This window comes from Ranitomeya variabilis, chromosome 6, assembly GCF_051348905.1.
Source record: "Ranitomeya variabilis isolate aRanVar5 chromosome 6, aRanVar5.hap1, whole genome shotgun sequence".
Lineage (NCBI taxonomy): Eukaryota > Metazoa > Chordata > Amphibia > Anura > Dendrobatidae > Ranitomeya > Ranitomeya variabilis.
Window position 1 is genome coordinate 3,297,000 of NC_135237.1, and position 17,623 is coordinate 3,314,622.

Sequence of the window (17,623 nt, forward strand, 5' to 3'; positions counted from 1 at the left end):
TGTGGAAGGGCTCAGAGAAGCATTAAGTGGTCTTCTGCAAAAGAAGATGCTGGTCGAAGACTCACAGCGGCGGTACCAGAGTGGTAACGAGGTGAAGCTGCCAGTGCCCATCCTGGCCAGGGATCTGGAAGAGTGTAAAGCGGAGGATGAATTGGCGCTAAAAGCAGAACAAGACAGTCACCCGGTCGTGGCAGACGTCTTGATGGAAAGGTTCATGGAAGAACAGGAGCCATCCGTCTATGAAGAGAGTGAGACCCGCTCTTCAAGTGTGTGATTGATGTACCCGAAGAGGTGCACGAAGCCTGAACCGATGAAGGTGTACATGAGGCCTTTAGAAAAGCAATGGAAGCATGTAGTGTGCACTGGGCACCAGAGACTAAACAGTTGGTGATACTGTCAACTATGGAAGTCACAGTGAAGCGGGTGGATATCATGAAGGATATGCACCTACGAAACAGATGATCTTGTTGAGAAATAAGGAAGCCGCTCAACGTTTGGAGCATACCAGGAAAGTTCAAAGTCGGCTGGGCTTTGTGGAAGACATTGTTCAAGTACCCAGAAGTCTGGTGGGGAAAGTCATTGGAAGATTTGGAAAAGTGATGACCAGGTTAATAGATCCGGTGTGGTAAGACTGAGGGTTCCGGATGATGGTGAAGTCCAGGTTACTGGTGAAGATGAGATGGTTCCATTTGTTGTAATTGGCTCAGTAGATAGCCTTAGGAACATTCGAGTGCTTCTTGAATACCGGGTGACGTATCTAAAGGAGAGCAGCTAAGACTGGAATGTCTGAAGATTAATAAACAGCTGCAGAATATAAGATAGCGACCACTTCCAACCTAGGGTATAGAGATAAGAAAAGATACTCTAAAGAATAGAAGAGTCCAAAGTGACTCCTCAGTTAGCTCAGGGCTGAGTGACCGAGGTAGGAAACCCAGTAGCAGATGTAGGAGCGAAAGGTCAGACGAAGACCAGACAGTCAGCGTGACTACAAGTGAGACTTATGACCGTGTCAAACGGGGAAGTCAACTATGGAAAGACAGCTCACGTGAAAGGGTACATGTGGAAAGTGGGTTGACCAAAAAGGGTCTGGTGACACAGACGGATGGTAACTCAAGGGTTGAAGCCCAAGGCCGACAAACTGACCGTTGGGGGCAGGGAAGGCCTATCAAAGTTGACTTGGGTACCCGGTCTCGAGATCCAGGGTTTATGTCATGTGTCCACCCCAATAGGGTTGAACAAAGGGGGGAGGTATGTGGTGCAGTGACCAATGTTACAGCCAGGGGGCGCTGTCTGTGCACTTCAAAATGCACTTGGAAGCATAATTGTGATGAAACAGTGACTGGCAGTGTTGTGAATGGCCGGTATGTATCGCAGAGGTGGGTGGCCCTGTGATGGAAGCCTGGGTATGTTTTGCTCAAGCAGATCTACTGCTGAGGGTTTTGTTTACATTACATAGTTACATAGTTACATAGTTACATAGTTATTGAGGTTGAAGGAAGACTTTAAGTCCATTTAGTTCAACCCATAGCCTAACCTAACATGCCCTAACATGTTGATCCAGAGGAAGGCAAAAAAAAACCATGTGGCAAGGAGTAACTCCACCATGGGGAAAAAAATTCCTTCCCGACTCCCATTGGGAAGGCTTCCAGGTGATTGGAGAGATGGGTGGGTCCAGTCACCTACAAACCCACCCAAAGATGCATGTCTGAACACCTAAGATGGTTTTGTGTTTAAGGACCTGTGGTGATGTCACGCTCACGACTGGCCATGTGACAGGTACCTGGGTGTGGTTACACCTATGTAAAGGAGGTGTGTGTGTAGCACATGGTGTGAGTGTTTTTGGGAGTCTGTCAGGGTGGACACACTTCCATGTGTCCTGGCTGGACACTGCAGAGTGGCCTGTGTGCTGTAGGTCCTAGACCTGGTCGGACTGTGTTGAGGACCTGGGATTGACGTGATGTCAGCATGAGGAGTGGAACTCCTGAAAGGTAACCCCGGACAAGGGGATTGTAATATATGGCAGAGAAGTTTATCTGCTGCATGAACAGACTGGTGGTCGTGATAAGTTCATGGACATAATGAAATAGACTGTATGTCATGTGGTTTATGAAGTTTAATAAACCAGATTTGACCAGATTTGTGTGAGGTACCGTGCCTGAGTGCTTGAATCCTATGCCAAGCGAGTGTCCCCCAACACACTCAGGTAGCGTATCACCACTATATATATATATATATATAACACCTCCCCCGTATACAGCGCGTATATATAAAACCAACCCCGTATACAGCGCATATATAACACCGCCCCCGTATACAGCGCGTATATATATAAAACCGACCCCGTATACAGTGCATATATAACACCGACCCCGTATACAGCGCGTATATATAATACCAACCCCGTATACAGCGCGTATATATAATACCAACCCCGTATACAGTGCGTATATATAATACCGACCCCGTATACAGCACGTATATATAACACGACCCCGTATACAGCGTAAATATATATCACCGACCCCATATACAGCGCGTATATATATATCATCGACCCCGTATACAGCGCGTATATATAACACCGACCCCGTATACAGCGCGTATATATAATACCAACCCCGTATACAGCGTATATATAATACCGACCCCGTATACAGCGTGTATATAACACCGACCCCGTGTACAGCGTATATATAACACCGACCCCGTATACAGCATATATATAACACCGACCCCGTATACAACGCGTATATATAACATCAACCCCGTATACGGCGTATATATAACATCGACACCGTATACATCGCGTATATATAACACCGACCCCGTATACAGCATATATATAACATCGACCCCGTATACATCGCGTATATATAACACCGACCCATATACAGCGCGCATATATATCACCGACCCGGTATACAGCGCATATATATAACACCGACCCCGTATACAGCACGTACAGTACAGACCAAAAGTTTGGACACACCTTCTCATTTAAAATGTTTCTATATTTTCATGACTATGAAAATTGTACATTCACACTGAAGGCATCAAAACTATGAATTAACCTGACCTTGGCAAGGTTGACTCCCCGTGACTTCCCCCACCTTTTCTTGAATAACCACACCACACCAGTACTTTTGGATAATAATGGCCACAGCAGCCAATTTATTAATAATAATAAAAGACCCTTGGTGAGGCCCTCGAAGCTAACCCGGTCCTGGTCTGGTGATTATCCCGTCGGCATTGCCTCTTCCCTCTCAGCCTTACTTCCAGCAGCGTTTTCCTCCAAGCTCGGAAGCACCATGAATTGAGGGAAGAGGTTGCCTCCACACCGTTAACCTGTAACCGACTTCCATCGTCGGGTACCCACCCGTCGGTACTGCGCACCCGACCTCCAACATCAGGTGGATCTCTGGGTCCCACGATAACGTGACCCCGACTTGCCTCATCGGGTATCAACCAAGGATCACCAGACCACCAACAAAGTAACTATCCACTGTAGGGGAGGTCCCGCAATGCAAGAATCCCCCCTTTACCAAACTTTTTTGCCAGCTTCGAGGACCCACTAACGCTCAAATCATCATAACAATGATATAACAGAACTGCGGGCTCACGAAGAGCTATCTGCCACCAGTCAGGAGAGGAAAAAACCCCTGTGGGGGAAACCTCCAGGGAACCATGGCGATGGACTGCCCTTCCCCTGGGCTTAAAGGTAGCTGTCAAATAAATAATTTTGTAGAAGTAGTATTCTTGTCCTCATTCGAATGGTTCATCTGGCTACTGCGACCCGGTCGTCCTTCTTTTCCTCTGGGCTGGGTGGGTGGGGCTTGATGTCCGGCCATCTTGGGAGCGAAAGAGGATCACGGTTCCTCCCTACGTCCTTTTTATCCCCCTTCGGCCCCCCCTCCTTCCCCCCATCCTAGGTCACATCCCCCTACTTCCCCTTTAATCAATCCCTTCCTTCCTCTATCCCCCCTTTCCCTGTCGTCTCCCTGCCTTTTCCCAAATCCCAAACCAAAACCGTCACTCGCAACCTGCCCCGGTCATGCCCCCCTCCTTCGGACCCTCCGTGCCTTATCCAGGGGTTACTTGACCTTGGCAAGGTTGACTCCCCGTGACTTCCCCCACCTTTTCTTGAATAACCACACCACACCAGTACTTTTGGATAATAATGGCCACAGCAGCCAATTTATTATTAATAATCATAAAAGACCCTTGGTGAGGCCCTCGAAGCTAACCCAGTCCTGTTCTGGTGATTATCCCATCGGCATTGCCTCTTCCCTCTCAGCCTTACTTCCAGCCGCGTTTTCCTCCAAGCTCAGAAGCACGATGAATTGAGGGAAGGTTTCCTCCACACCGTTAACCTGTACCCGACTTCCATCATCGGGTACCCACCTGTCGGTACCGCGCACCCAACCTCCAACATCAGGTGGCCCTCCGGGTCCCACGATAACGTGACCCCGACTTGCCACGTCGGGTATCACCCAAGTGCGACGAACCAATAGACAACCCTGGCACAATAACATCACTAAAAAGCTTCGGCAAGTATCAAGATTTGCAGAACGGCGTTGTAAGAAAACGCATTCACAAGATGATTTCACTGCACTCAAACAAGCAACACTCGCATTCAAATCAACTCTCACCTCTGCTAAACAGATTGTCATGATATGTACTTTTGCCCTGTCCTGTATTTGAATAATATGCCATTTGATGTATGTAACTGTTCTCTGGTTTCTATTAGCTGTAATTTATGTATTTTCTTATGCTGGGAGTTCACCTGTAACAATATGTCTCCTTCCCCCAATACTTGCAGCCGTAAGCTATAATGTAATTAAGCTTTGTCAACACCACTAGTGAAGAATAGCCATTCTTCCTCACAGCAGGTGGCTAGTCAAATGTACATACTAGATAGACTAAGCGGAGCCGACCAATCTAGAATCTTCTGGTGGACCCAACCATTGAATTGAAGGTGTGACCCCTACCCACTAAATGGGCAGATCCCAGGAGCTCAGACAATCCATTCTTATTTTTGAGATCAGATGTGAGTTGATCCTTAAAGGAGAAGGAGTGGGGATTCTTAGCTGAGGCAAGACCCCACGTCCATCTGTGACTGCGGAAGCGAACGGGGCGAGACTTGAGCTGAGGACATATCTCGTCATCCGTGAGATTGTTTTGGGATCCCTTGGACTCGGGTGGACTATTGCTTTGTTAGCTGGCACAAGGATTATCGGGAGGTGCCCCCGAATCTGTTCTGTTGGACTCGTGGAAGGACTATTGTTTCGTTTATCGGGTGCGGGATTACTGGAAAGCACCTCCAGATCTGTTTCTTTATTTGGACTTATTGTGGACTTCTCGTGGACTTGAAGGACATTATGGATATTTAATGTTGTATGCTCCCTGCTTTAATAAATCTCGTTGGATCGTCCCTCGGTCTGTTGTCCCTTCCTGCTCTGCCGTACACCCCGTCACACAGGCCTACTTCACAACCCTCGTATCTTCCTTATCCCACAACCCCAAACAGATATTCAACACTTTTAACTCCCTCCTCCGCCCACCACTGCCCCCTCTGACTTCCCTAATCGTTGCCGAGGACTTTGCCACACACTTCAAAAATAAGATAGACCAAACAAGGCAAGTCTTTGTTGTCCAACCACCACAACCCCTTTGTATGAGAGACCAATGCCCAAACCCCATAACTTCACTCTCCAAAATCTCTGAAGGGGAGCTTGCTCATCTCGCCAAATCACACCTCACCACTTGTGCACTTGAACCCATCCCACCTCCTCCCCAACCTCACCACCGCACTAATCCCATCCCTAACCCATCTCTTCAACCTTTCACTAACTTCTGGTACCTTCCCCTCTGCCTTCAAACATGCCACAATCACACCTATCCTCAAAAAGCCATCCCTTGACCCAAGCGGTATGTCCAGCTATCGCCCCATATCTTTGCTCCCATTTGCATCCAAACTCCTTGAGCAGCACGTCCATGCTGAACTTTCCTCTCACTTTGCATCTAACTCTCTCTTCGACAACCTACAATCTGGCTTCCGTCCCCACCATTCCACTGAGACTGCCCTGACCAAAATTACTAACGACTTACTTACAGCCAAAGCTAGCAGACAATTCTCTATACTCCTCCTCCTAGACCTGTCCTTTGCCTTCGACACAGTTGACCACTGCCTCCTACTACAGATCCTCTCTTCCTTTGGGGTCAAAGACCTTGCCCTATCTTGGATCTCCTCATACCTTGCCAACCGCACATTTAGCGTTTCCTACTGCCATACTACCTCTTCATCTCGCCCCTCTCTGTTGGTGTCCCTCAAGGATCTGTCCTAGGACCCTTACTCTTCTCAATCTATACATTCGGCCTGGGACAACTCATAAGGTCCTATGGCTTCCAATACCATCTATATGCCGAAGACACTCAGATCTACCTCTCTGGCCCAGATGTCACCTCTCTGCTCTCCAGAATCCCAGAGTGTCTATCAGCCATATCCTCCTTCTCTCGCTTCCTCAAGCTCAATGTGGACAAATCTGAACTAATTAACTTTCCTCCATCTCGCATATCTTCCCTATCTGATCTATCAAAATAAATGAAATCACACTTTCCCCTGTCCCCAAAATCCGCTGCCTCAGAGTAACCCTTGACTCTGCCCTGTCCTTCAAACCGCACATCCAAGCTCTCGCCACCTCCTGTTGCCTCAAGCTCAAAAATATTTCCAGAATCCGTCCTTTTCTCAACCCACACTCTACCAAAATGCTCGTGCATGCCCTAATCATCTCCCGCCTCGACTACTGCAACATACTCCTCTGTGGCCTACCTTCTAACACTCTCGCACCCCTCCAGTCCGTCCTTAACTCTGCTGCCCAACTAATTAATCTCTCTCCTTGCTACACTCCTGCTTCCCCTCTTTGCAAATCCCTTCACTGGCTCCCAATTTCTTAGCGTATCCAGTTTAAATTACTAACACTGACCTACAAAGCCATCCATAATCTTTCTCCTCCGTACATTTCCACACTAATCTCTCAATATCTTCCCTCACGTAATCTCCGGTCCTCCCAAGACCTCCTCCTCTCCTCCATGCTTATTTGCTCCTCACCCAATCGCCTCCAAGACTTCTCCCGAATATCACCCATCCTCTGGAATTCTGTGCCCCAACACATCCGGTTACCCACTACTTTTGGATCCTTCAAAAGAAACCTGAAAACCCATCTCTTCAAAGAAGCTTACAGCCTGTAAAGACCACACAGCCACCTCAACACCATTGGAGCTACTGCAACCCTCGACCTACTGTCTCCTTACCCATAATCCTGTAGAATGTAAGCCCGCAAGAGCAGGGTCCTCTTCCCTCTGTACCAGTCTGTCATTGTTAGTTTTGTTTACTGTAAGTGATATTTGTATTTTGATGTATCCCCTTCTCATGTACAGCACCATGGAATTAATGGTGCTATATAAATAAATAATAATAATAATATCACCAGACCACCAACAAAGTAACTATCCACTGTAGGGGGGTCCCGCAATGCAAGAATCCCCCCTTTACCGAACTTTTTTGCCAGCTTCGAGGACCCACCAACACCACATCGAGAGCACTTGACCCCCCCTTCAAGTGCTCGAGACCCCACCAACCAGCCCTGCTGTGGCCCTCCGTATCCCCTCACGCAAGCCCTCAATCCATAAGTCAGTCCCCACGTTGTTTAAATGCACCCGGTCCCCTAACCAACAATCTCTCTCTGTAGAATCTAAGCCTGCGTGACATATCGTCACCCCTCCGTTCCGCGACATGAACTTAGATACCTTTTTGTTAACTTTGACCCGGGCTTTGTTAATCTTCCCCACTGACGGTGCCCCTCGCCACTTTCTTCTAGGTACCATGTCAGACCACACTAGCCTCATTTTTGGGCATGCTAATCCCAGCTGCCTTACATCCCTTCTGATTTGGGCACTCAGCCCTTTTCCCGAGCTAGACCCCAAATCATTACCCCCTGCATGTAATACTAATATATCCGGGACCCCGTAAAGGTATACTGCCTGGTAAAACTCGTGTAGTACCCGGCCCCATGTTAAACCCCGGTATCCCAACCACCTAATCACCGCCCTATTTCTTGCAATACCTAACTGTCTCCCATCTGTCCGTCTGTCAGCCCGCTGTGCTCCCCAGAAAATGTATGACTGTCCTAAGATCCAAATGACGATCGGGACTTGTCCTGTAACAAACCAAAAGAAATTAGTGTGGTGTACCATCTCATAATCTTGAGGTCGTACGTAAGACCTGAACCGTTGCGACTCCCACTGGCCAATTCGCTTTACTGCTTCCGGGCTCAGCCCACGCACCGCGGCCTCCGTTGCCGCACCGATCCGAAAGGAATGGCCCGTGTATCTGCCAGGATCCACTTCTGTCCTTACCACACACGTCCGGAATACTTTAATAAATTGCTACCTGGACAAAAATGACCCATCCTCGTGACATAGTAGCGGTCACCTCTGTTTAGGCCTGGTAGCCGAGAATATCCCGAAACATTTCCCGGACACATGATAGGACCGCTTACCTTTCCCAATAACACCCTTTTTCCTTTTCCCCTTTGGTCTGTCTTTGATTTCCTAATCCAAAATTCCAAACCCCCTTCTGTCTTCATGATGTCTTCGGCTAGAATGCCCCCCGCTATCGCCTTGCCTGGTGCTACTAATTCCCCTATCCTCATGGCTCCGAAGAATGCGAGTGAAAAGGCCAACCTAAACAGGCCTACCTCAAAATGTGTCCTGCATACCACCTCTAACTGCATTCCTATTTCTTCTAACATGCCGAATGACACCGGCCGCCTGCTATCCTTTCTACCCTTTCCCTTCCGGTAACCTTTAATGGCCTGTCTGACTAAAAAACTTTTTGTCAAATCAGTTCTGTTCCTTAGTTTAAACCCAAATGCTAATCCTGCAATTAGTTGACTCATTTTTGCTGCTGACCAATTATCTGCGGCCTGCCTAATTCCCATCAAAAACACCCCAATCTGTTCTTCTGACGACAAGTCCTCGGCCTAGGCATTGTTCCCACTGCCTCCATGACCGTCCGTAAACCGCCCACGTGCTACTTGTTACGGATGCCTTGATCAGCGGTTCGGCAGCCCTGATGCCATGTTCCATAGTCCAGGAGGGCAGGGTAAACCCTCTTCTTCCGCGTCGGGGGCCAACGCCCGAAACCGCTGCCACTGAAAACGAGAAAACGCATCAGCGACCAAGTTAAATTCTCCTGGAACATGAGATACTGTAACATGAGCATTGATAACTAAGCATTCCAACACCAGCTGCCTCAACACTCTAATTACTGGCGGCGAAGACGCGGTGATGTTATTTATGGCCATGACCACTCCCATGTTATCGCACTTAAACCGAACCTTTCAGTTCTTCAGCCGCTCTCCCCATAGTGTTAGCGCTACCAGGATTGGAATAATTTCAAGTAGTGCAATGTTTTTTATCAGCCCCGAGCACACCCACTCCTCTGGCCATGCTGCCGCGCACCACTGCCCCTGACAGTAAGCTCCAAAACCATAACTGCCCGCTGCATCCGTGTATAATTCAATATCCGAATTACAACATCCCCCTTCCATCATCAGGGAAAGCCCATTGTACTGTTCTAAGAATGTGTCCCAAACCGCCAGATCTGCCTTGTTAATCGCACGTAATGATGCGGTGATTTTATGCCAGCCGTCGCCGCAGCCAATCTCCTTGTGAATATCCTGCCCATCGGCATAACTCAACATGCAAAATTTAAACTCCCCAGCAAGGACTGCACCTCCCGCAGTCTCAGTTTGTTAACTCTCCTAGCCCTGCCTATTTCAGATTTCAGGACTGCCAGCTTCTCTCCCGGGAGACAACACTCCCACCGTATAGTGTCGATCATGATTCCCAAAAAGAAGATACACGACGTTGGGCCGACCGTTTTCTCGAGAGCCAATGGCACCCCGAACTCCTTAGCGACCCACTGCAAACTTATCAAAATGGTATCGCACACCTTTGATTGCGAGGGACCTACGCACCAAAAATCATCAAGGTAGTGGATCAACGATCCCAATCCCATGATATCCTTCACTACCCACTCCAGGAATGTGCTAAAGGCTTCAAACAACGAACACGACAACGAGCATCCCATTGGCTCCTGGAGCGCCTAGTCTACTCCCGTCTTACCCGTTACCTCTCCACTCATTCCCTCCTAGACCCTTCACAGTCCAGGTTCCGCCCCCTACATTCGACAGAAACTGCACTCATCAAGGTGACCAATGACCTTCTGACAGCAAAACGTAACGGTGACCACTCTCTGCTCATTCTCCTCGATCTTTCTGCAGCTTTCGACACTGTTGACCACCCTCTCCTACTCTCTAGGCTCCAGTCACTAGGCATTAAGGACACTGCTCTCTCCTGGTTCTCCTATCTTTCTGAACGCTCCTTCAGTGTTCTGTTCTCCGGCTCCACTTCATCTCCTCTTCCTCTCACTGTCGGAGTACCTCAGGGCTCAGTCCTTGGCCCCCTTCTCTTCTCCCTCTACACGGCCCCAGTTGGACAGACCATCAGCAGATTTGGCTTTCAGTACCATCTTTATGCTGATGACACACAACTATACACGTCATCCCCTGACCTTACCCCCGCTGTACTAAAGAACATCACTGACTGTCCGCAGTCTCTGACATAATGTCCGCTCTCTACCTGAAAGTCAACCTCTCCAAAACTGAACTTCTTCTGCTCCCGCCTTCTACTAACCTCCCTAAATCTGGCATTTCCCTCTCCGTGGGTGGCACCATAATAACACCCCGGCAGCAGGCACGCTGTCTGGGTGTTATGTCTGACACCAGTCTCTCCTTCACCTCCCACATACAATCTCTTGCCCGCACGTGCCGCTTACACCTAAAGAACATCTCTAGAATCCGCCCTTTTCTCACCATGGAGACAACAAAAACTCTCACTGTCACCCTAATCCACTCCCGTCTGGACTACTGTAATGCTCTATTAATTGGCCTCCCCCTCACGCGACGTTCCCCTCTCCAGTCCATCCTTAATGCAGCAGCCAGGGTCGTCCATCTGGCTAATCGTTACTCGGACGTGTCAGCTCTTCGCCAGTCAGTACACTGGCTGCCCATTCATTACAGGATACAATTCAAAGTACTTGTTCTCACCTACAAAGCTCTCCACAGTGTGGCACCACCTTACATCTCCTCCCTCATTTCTCTCTATCGGCCTAGCCGACCGCTGCGCTCTGCAAACGACTTTCGACTAACCTCTGCACTAATCCGCACCTCCCACTCCTGACTCCAAGACTTCTCCCGTGCTGCACCAATCCTCTGGAATGCTCTACCCCAAGATATTAGAACCATCCACAATTTGCATAGTTTTAGGCGCTCCCTCAAAACACATTTGTTCAGAGCGGCCTATCACGCTCCCTAATCAGTCATTTTATGTTTGTGTGTGTGTAGCCCATTCGCTATGTCCATCTACCCCCCACCCCCTGAAGATGGCTGGACCATCATTGTAAATACATCATTGTAAATACACACCTGTACTTTGTATCTCCCCACCTTTACTGTAGATTGTAAGCTCTCACGAGCAGGGTCGTCGTATTTTGTTTTATTCTGCTTTATTACTGTATTGTTAACATTGTTACCTATGACTGTTGTGTTTGAAACTGTTAAACTGTAAAGCGCTGCGGAATATGTTGGCGCTATATAAATAAAGATTATTATTATTATTATTATTATCTGTCGATGAAATACTCTCCCTCCCAATAGCACCCGAGCAACCGCTGACTATCCGGGTGTACCGGCAGTAACCGAAAGGCAGACTCCACATCAGTTTTTGCCATCAGCGCCCCCTTTCCACATTTTCTTACCCAATCTAATGCCATGTCAAATGATGCGTACAGCACCGAACATAACTCCGGATCGATGCCGTCGTTGACGGACTTACCACGAGGATATGACAGGTAATGGATCATTCGGAACTTGTTCGGTTCCTTCTTTGGTACAATACCCAATGGAGAAACCACCAAGCCCAATACTGGTGGGGAACCAAAAGGACCCGCCATCCGGCCCATCAGCACCTCTTTCCTAAGTTTTTGTTTTACAACTGCGGGGTGCTGATAGGCCCAACTGAGATTCTTCAGCTTCCGTGGCTTTTGGCACGCTGGGGAAGGGATAGAAAATTCGTCCTTGAAACCTTTGATCAATAAGTCCGCTTTCTTATCCGGGTACCTATTTAGATAAGGGAGCATCGCGTGTAGTTTGACTGGTGTTTGTCCCTTGACCATGACCGGGTCCTCCCCCCTACCACCGTAATTCCTAGGACACCTATTGGCCCCATGCGCTGATCCATTAAAATTGGAACACTTGTGCCTAAATTTACAGTCTGTTCCGAATTTGAACTGTCCCTCATTGAATTGCCAGCAAAGCCTATGTTTCTGATTCCCGCCCCGGCCTTGGAAGTTCCCCCCTGCCAGGGTTCCTGCGCTATATCCTGTATGGCCGGCACCACCGCCCCCTTCCTGAAAGGGCATCCAATGTCTGTGGTTTTGAGACAGAACCTGAAGCCACAGTCCAATATCTTTCTGATCCCATCTAATAGATGGTCGCATGGCCTTGCGCTGACGAAACTGTTAGTCATACCGCAGCCAAGCTTGCCCCCATACGACTTGTGAGTGTCCCCGATGGCGTCCATGTAGCAAAATAATTGAGAGCAGATTTCTGGCGCCTTTTCCCCAATGACGCTACCTAATATCGTGAAGGCATGCCACCAATTTGAAAACTTATGCGCCACCGTACTCTGTCGCTCCTCTTCTCTCTTCCCCCCTTCCATTCCTGACTTTGCGGTCAACCTCTCTACAGGCAAAAGCGAAAAAATGTCCACATACTCGTCTTTCCAAATTTTCTCCCTCACCTCTTTTTTAAGGTGGATACCCAAGTTACCCGTAAAGCAAAAGTATACACCCCCCCCCCGTGCCGTGTCATCTAACTGCCCATTCTCCTCATCCCCAGCTGCCGCCGACTCGGGGGCCCTGATTATATCTTCCCCACCCGCTGCGGCATCAGGCCGCAAGTATGGGCTCGTCCAAGCTGCTAGATGCCCAGGCCCACGTCCTTCAAAGTGGTCCATTCTGTCTGCTAAGCTCGCTAGCATTGCCCTCATTTCCCTAGCGGTGGCCTCCAGAGACCCTAAGATGGGGCTACGCTATCCCCTTGTGATGTCTGGCTCCCCCCATCCCCCTGTACTGGGCCTGCATATGGATATGAAGAAAACATGGAGTCATAGTTACCAGGCCACGCTGGAGTCATCCTCCCCCCACGGCCACTGTGCTCCTGGACTCCTCCTCGCAGTTGTCGTCGCTGTCCACATCCAAGGATGAGGGCCATCTTGTTCCTAGCGACAGGCGTCCGTCCTCTGCGCCCTCATCCGATGTGAGGCCCTGGCTGCCTGGGGGTGCTCATAGCCCTGGACCATCGCCTTCTGCTATCCCTCGACCCTGGCTCCCTTGAAGGACTCCTTACCCTGTGCTGTTGCCCCCTTACCGGCATCTCCATGGACAGCCTTTCGGGGGGCCTAGTCCTGTGTGTTGGCCTCCTCCCCCCCCTCTTCCCCCCACGGGCCTCTGGCTGGACGACACAGAATTCTGCATTTCTTCCACAGGCGCCTCGTTGGGCAGCCTGCTTCCCAGGGGCCTTTGATAAGGTCCCCGGAAACAAGATGGCACCACCCATGTGTCCTGGCTCTTCTGCCTGGCCGCGGGGGGGGAACGCTCACACCCCCGGCCGCTTGTGAAGGTGGAACTGCCGCCGGAAGACTCCCTGGGGATCCCTGGCCCTGCTGCTGTGCTGCGGGGGGTCTTGTGGTCTCCCTCCTCCGCCCTCCCGTCGGCTCCGGGCCACGTTCTCCCTGCCTCTCCTGCTCTGCTCGGAGCATGCAGCATCCGCCGCCTGACGCCTCCTCGCCGGCGCACTCCTGCGGCTATTAGCATTCGGACCCCCTGCCCTCCTCCTGCGGGAACCTGAACTGCCCTCACTCCTGTACCTCGGACCTGCACCCCCACCCGGCACACAGGACTCCCTGCTACTACCACCACCGCCCACCCCCAGGATACCTTCCGCAATGCTTTCCAACCATCCTGGGGGATGAGCGCTGGCAGCCGCCAGGAGATCACATCCATGTCTGGTAAGAGGTGCCTGCTTGGTGGGGGAGCGTGGTGCTTGATGTCCGGCCGTCTTGGGAGCGAAAGAGGATCACGGCTCCTCCCTATGTCCTTTTTATCCCCCTTCGGCCCTCCTCCTTCTCCCCATTCTGGGTCACTTCCCCTACATCACTTCCCCTTTAATCAATCCCTTACTTCCTCCCTCTACCCCCCCTTCCCTGTCGTCTCCCTGCCTTTTCCCAAATCCCAAACCAAAATTGTCACTCGCAACCTGCCCCGGTCATGCCCCCCCTCCTTTGGACCCTCCGTGCCTTATCCGGGGGTTACTCATGTGGAATTATATACTTAACAAAAAAGTGTGAACAACTGAAATTATGTCTTATATTCTAACTTCTTCAAAGTAGCCACCTTTTGCTTTGATGACTGCTTTGCACACTTTTGGCATTTTCTTGATGAGCTTCAAGAGGTAGTCACCGAGAATGGTTTTCATTTCACAGGTGTGCCCTGTCAGGTTTAATAAGAGGGATTTCTTGCCTTATAAATGGGGTTGGGACCATCAGTTGTGTTGTGCAGAAGTCTGGTGGATACACAGCTGATAGTCCTAATGAATAGACTGTTAGAATTTGTATTATGGCAAGAAAAAAGCAGCTAAGTAAAGAAAAACGAGTGGCCATCATTACTTTAAGAAATGAAGGTCAGTCAGTCTGAAAAATTGGGAAAACTTTGAAAGTGTCCCCAAGTGCAGTGGCAAAAACCATCTAGCACTACAAAGAAACTGGCTCACATGAGGACCGCCCCAGGAAAGGAAGACCAAGAGTCACCTCTGCTTCTGAGGATAAGTTTATCCGAGTCACCAGCCTCAGAAATCTCAGGTTAACAGCATCTCAGATTAGAGACCAGGTCAATGCCACACAGAGTTCTAGCAGCAGACACATCTCTACAACAACTGTTAAGAGGAGACTTTGTGCAGCAGGCCTTCATGGTAAAATAGCTGCTAGGAAACCACTGCTAAGGACAGGAAACAAGCAGAAGAGACTTGTTTGGGCTAAAGAACACAAGGAATGGTCATTAGACCAGTGGAAATCTGTGCTTTGGTCTGATGAGTCCAAATTTGAGATCTTTGGTTCCAACCACCATGTCTTTGTACAACGCAGAAAAGGTGAACGGATGGACTCTACATGCCTGTTTCCCACCGTGAAGCATGAAGGAGGAGGTGTGATGGTGTGGGGGTGCTTTGCTGGTGACACTGTTGCGGATTTATTCAAAATTGAAGGCATACTGAACCACCATGGCTACCACAGCATCTTGCAGCGGCATGCTATTTCATCCGGTTTGCGTTAAGTTGGACCCCTGAGGAAGGACATCTCCGAAACGCGCGTCGGGGTGGGCCTGGAGCGGACGTTCTACCCGTGTCATCAGCTGAACAGGTATTTCTCTGGGCTACTACTGTAGCTATGAGCCATCTGGCTTCTTATTTCTGCGGGCTCTGGCCACTACTTTGTTGCTACTAAGCACTATTATTATGGAGTGCGCAGGGGCTACCGTTGCCCTTTGTTTCCAATGTATTGTATCTGGTTGCTGACATGGGGAGTTCGTTTCATCTCCATGTGTTCTGTGTATTCTGTAAGCAGATTTTAACCCACTACTATCTTCTGATTCCTTGTTTTGCATATTTATATTTAATAAAGATTTTGGCATATTTTCTGGATTCTGTTGCACCAATTTTTTCTTGTGGTTTTGCTTTTGCAGTACTTGGTGTGTCCTGCATTATTCCATATACAGGCGTTAGCCACCTCTTGCATATATTGTACTTACGCTATCATGAGCAGAGGGTATACATGGTTTTGCCTGTTTTGTTTTCCTTGCTTTTAACAACTGTTAAGAGGAGACTTTGTGCAGCAGGCCTTCATGGTAAAATAGCTGCTAGGAAACCACTGCTAAGGACAGGCAACAGGCAGAAGAGACTGGTTTGGGCTAAAGAACACAAGGAATGGACATTAGACCAGTGGAAATCTGTGCTTTGGTCTGATGAGTCCAAATTTGAGATCTTTGGTTCCAACCACCGTGTCTTTGTGTGACACAGAAAAGGTGAACGGATGGACTCTACATGCCAGGTTCCCACCGTGAAGCATGGAGGAGGAGATGTGATGGTGTGGGGGTGCTTTGCTGGTGACACTGTTTGGGATTTACCGTATATACTCGAGTATAAGCCGACCCGAGTATAAGCTGACCCCCCTAATTTTGCCACAAAAAACTGGGAAAACTTATTGACTCGAGTATAAGCCTAGGGTGGAAAATGCAGCAGCTACCGGTGAATTTCAAAAATAAAAATAGATGCTCCATACCGTTCATTATGGCCCCATAGCTGTGCCATATAGTGCTCTGCACCATTATTGCCCCATAGCTGTGCCATATAGTGCTCTGCACCGTTCATTATTGCCCCATAGCTGTGCCATATAGCGCTCTGCACCATTATTGCCCCATAGCTGTGCCATATAGTGCTCTACACCGTTCATTATTGCCCCATAGCTGTGCCATATAGTGCTCTGCACCATTATTGCCCCATAGCTGTGCCATATAGTGCTCTGCACCATTATTGCCCCATAGCTGTGCCATATAGTGCTCTGCACCATTATTGCCCCATAGCTGTGCCATATAGTGCTCTGCACCATTATTGCCCCATAGCTGTGCCATATAGTGCTCTGCTCCGTCCATTATTGCCCCATAGCTGTGCCATACAGTGCTCTGCACCGTCCATTATTGCCCCATAGCTGTGCCATACAGTGCTCTGCACCATTATTGCCCCATAGCTGTGCCATACAGTGCTCTGCACCATTATTGCCCCATAGCTGTGCCATATAGTGCTCTGCACCATTATTGCCCCATAGCTGTGCCATACAGTGCTCTGCACCATTATTGCCCCATAGCTGTGCCATACAGTGCTCTGCACCGTCCATTATTGCCCCATAGCTGTGCCATACAGTGCTCTGCACCATTATTGCCCCATAGCTGTGCCATACAGTGCTCTGCACCATTATTGCCCCATAGCTGTGCCATATAGTGCTCTGCACCATTATTGCCCCATAGCTGTGCCATATAGTGCTCTGCACCATTATTGCCCCATAGCTGTGCCATATAGTGCTCTGCACCATTATTGCCCCATAGCTGTGCCATATAGTGCTCTGCACCGTCCATTATTGCCCCATAGCTGTGCCATACAGTGCTCTGCACCATTATTGCCCCATAGCTGTGCCATACAGTGCTCTGCACCATTATTGCCCCATATCTGTGCCATATAGTGCTCTGCACCATTATTGCCCCATAGCTGTGCCATACAGTGCTCTGCACCATTATTGCCCCATAGCTGTGCCATATAGTGCTCTGCACCGTCCATTATTGCCCCATAGCTGTGCCATATAGTGCTCTGCACCGTCAATTATTGCCCCATAGCTG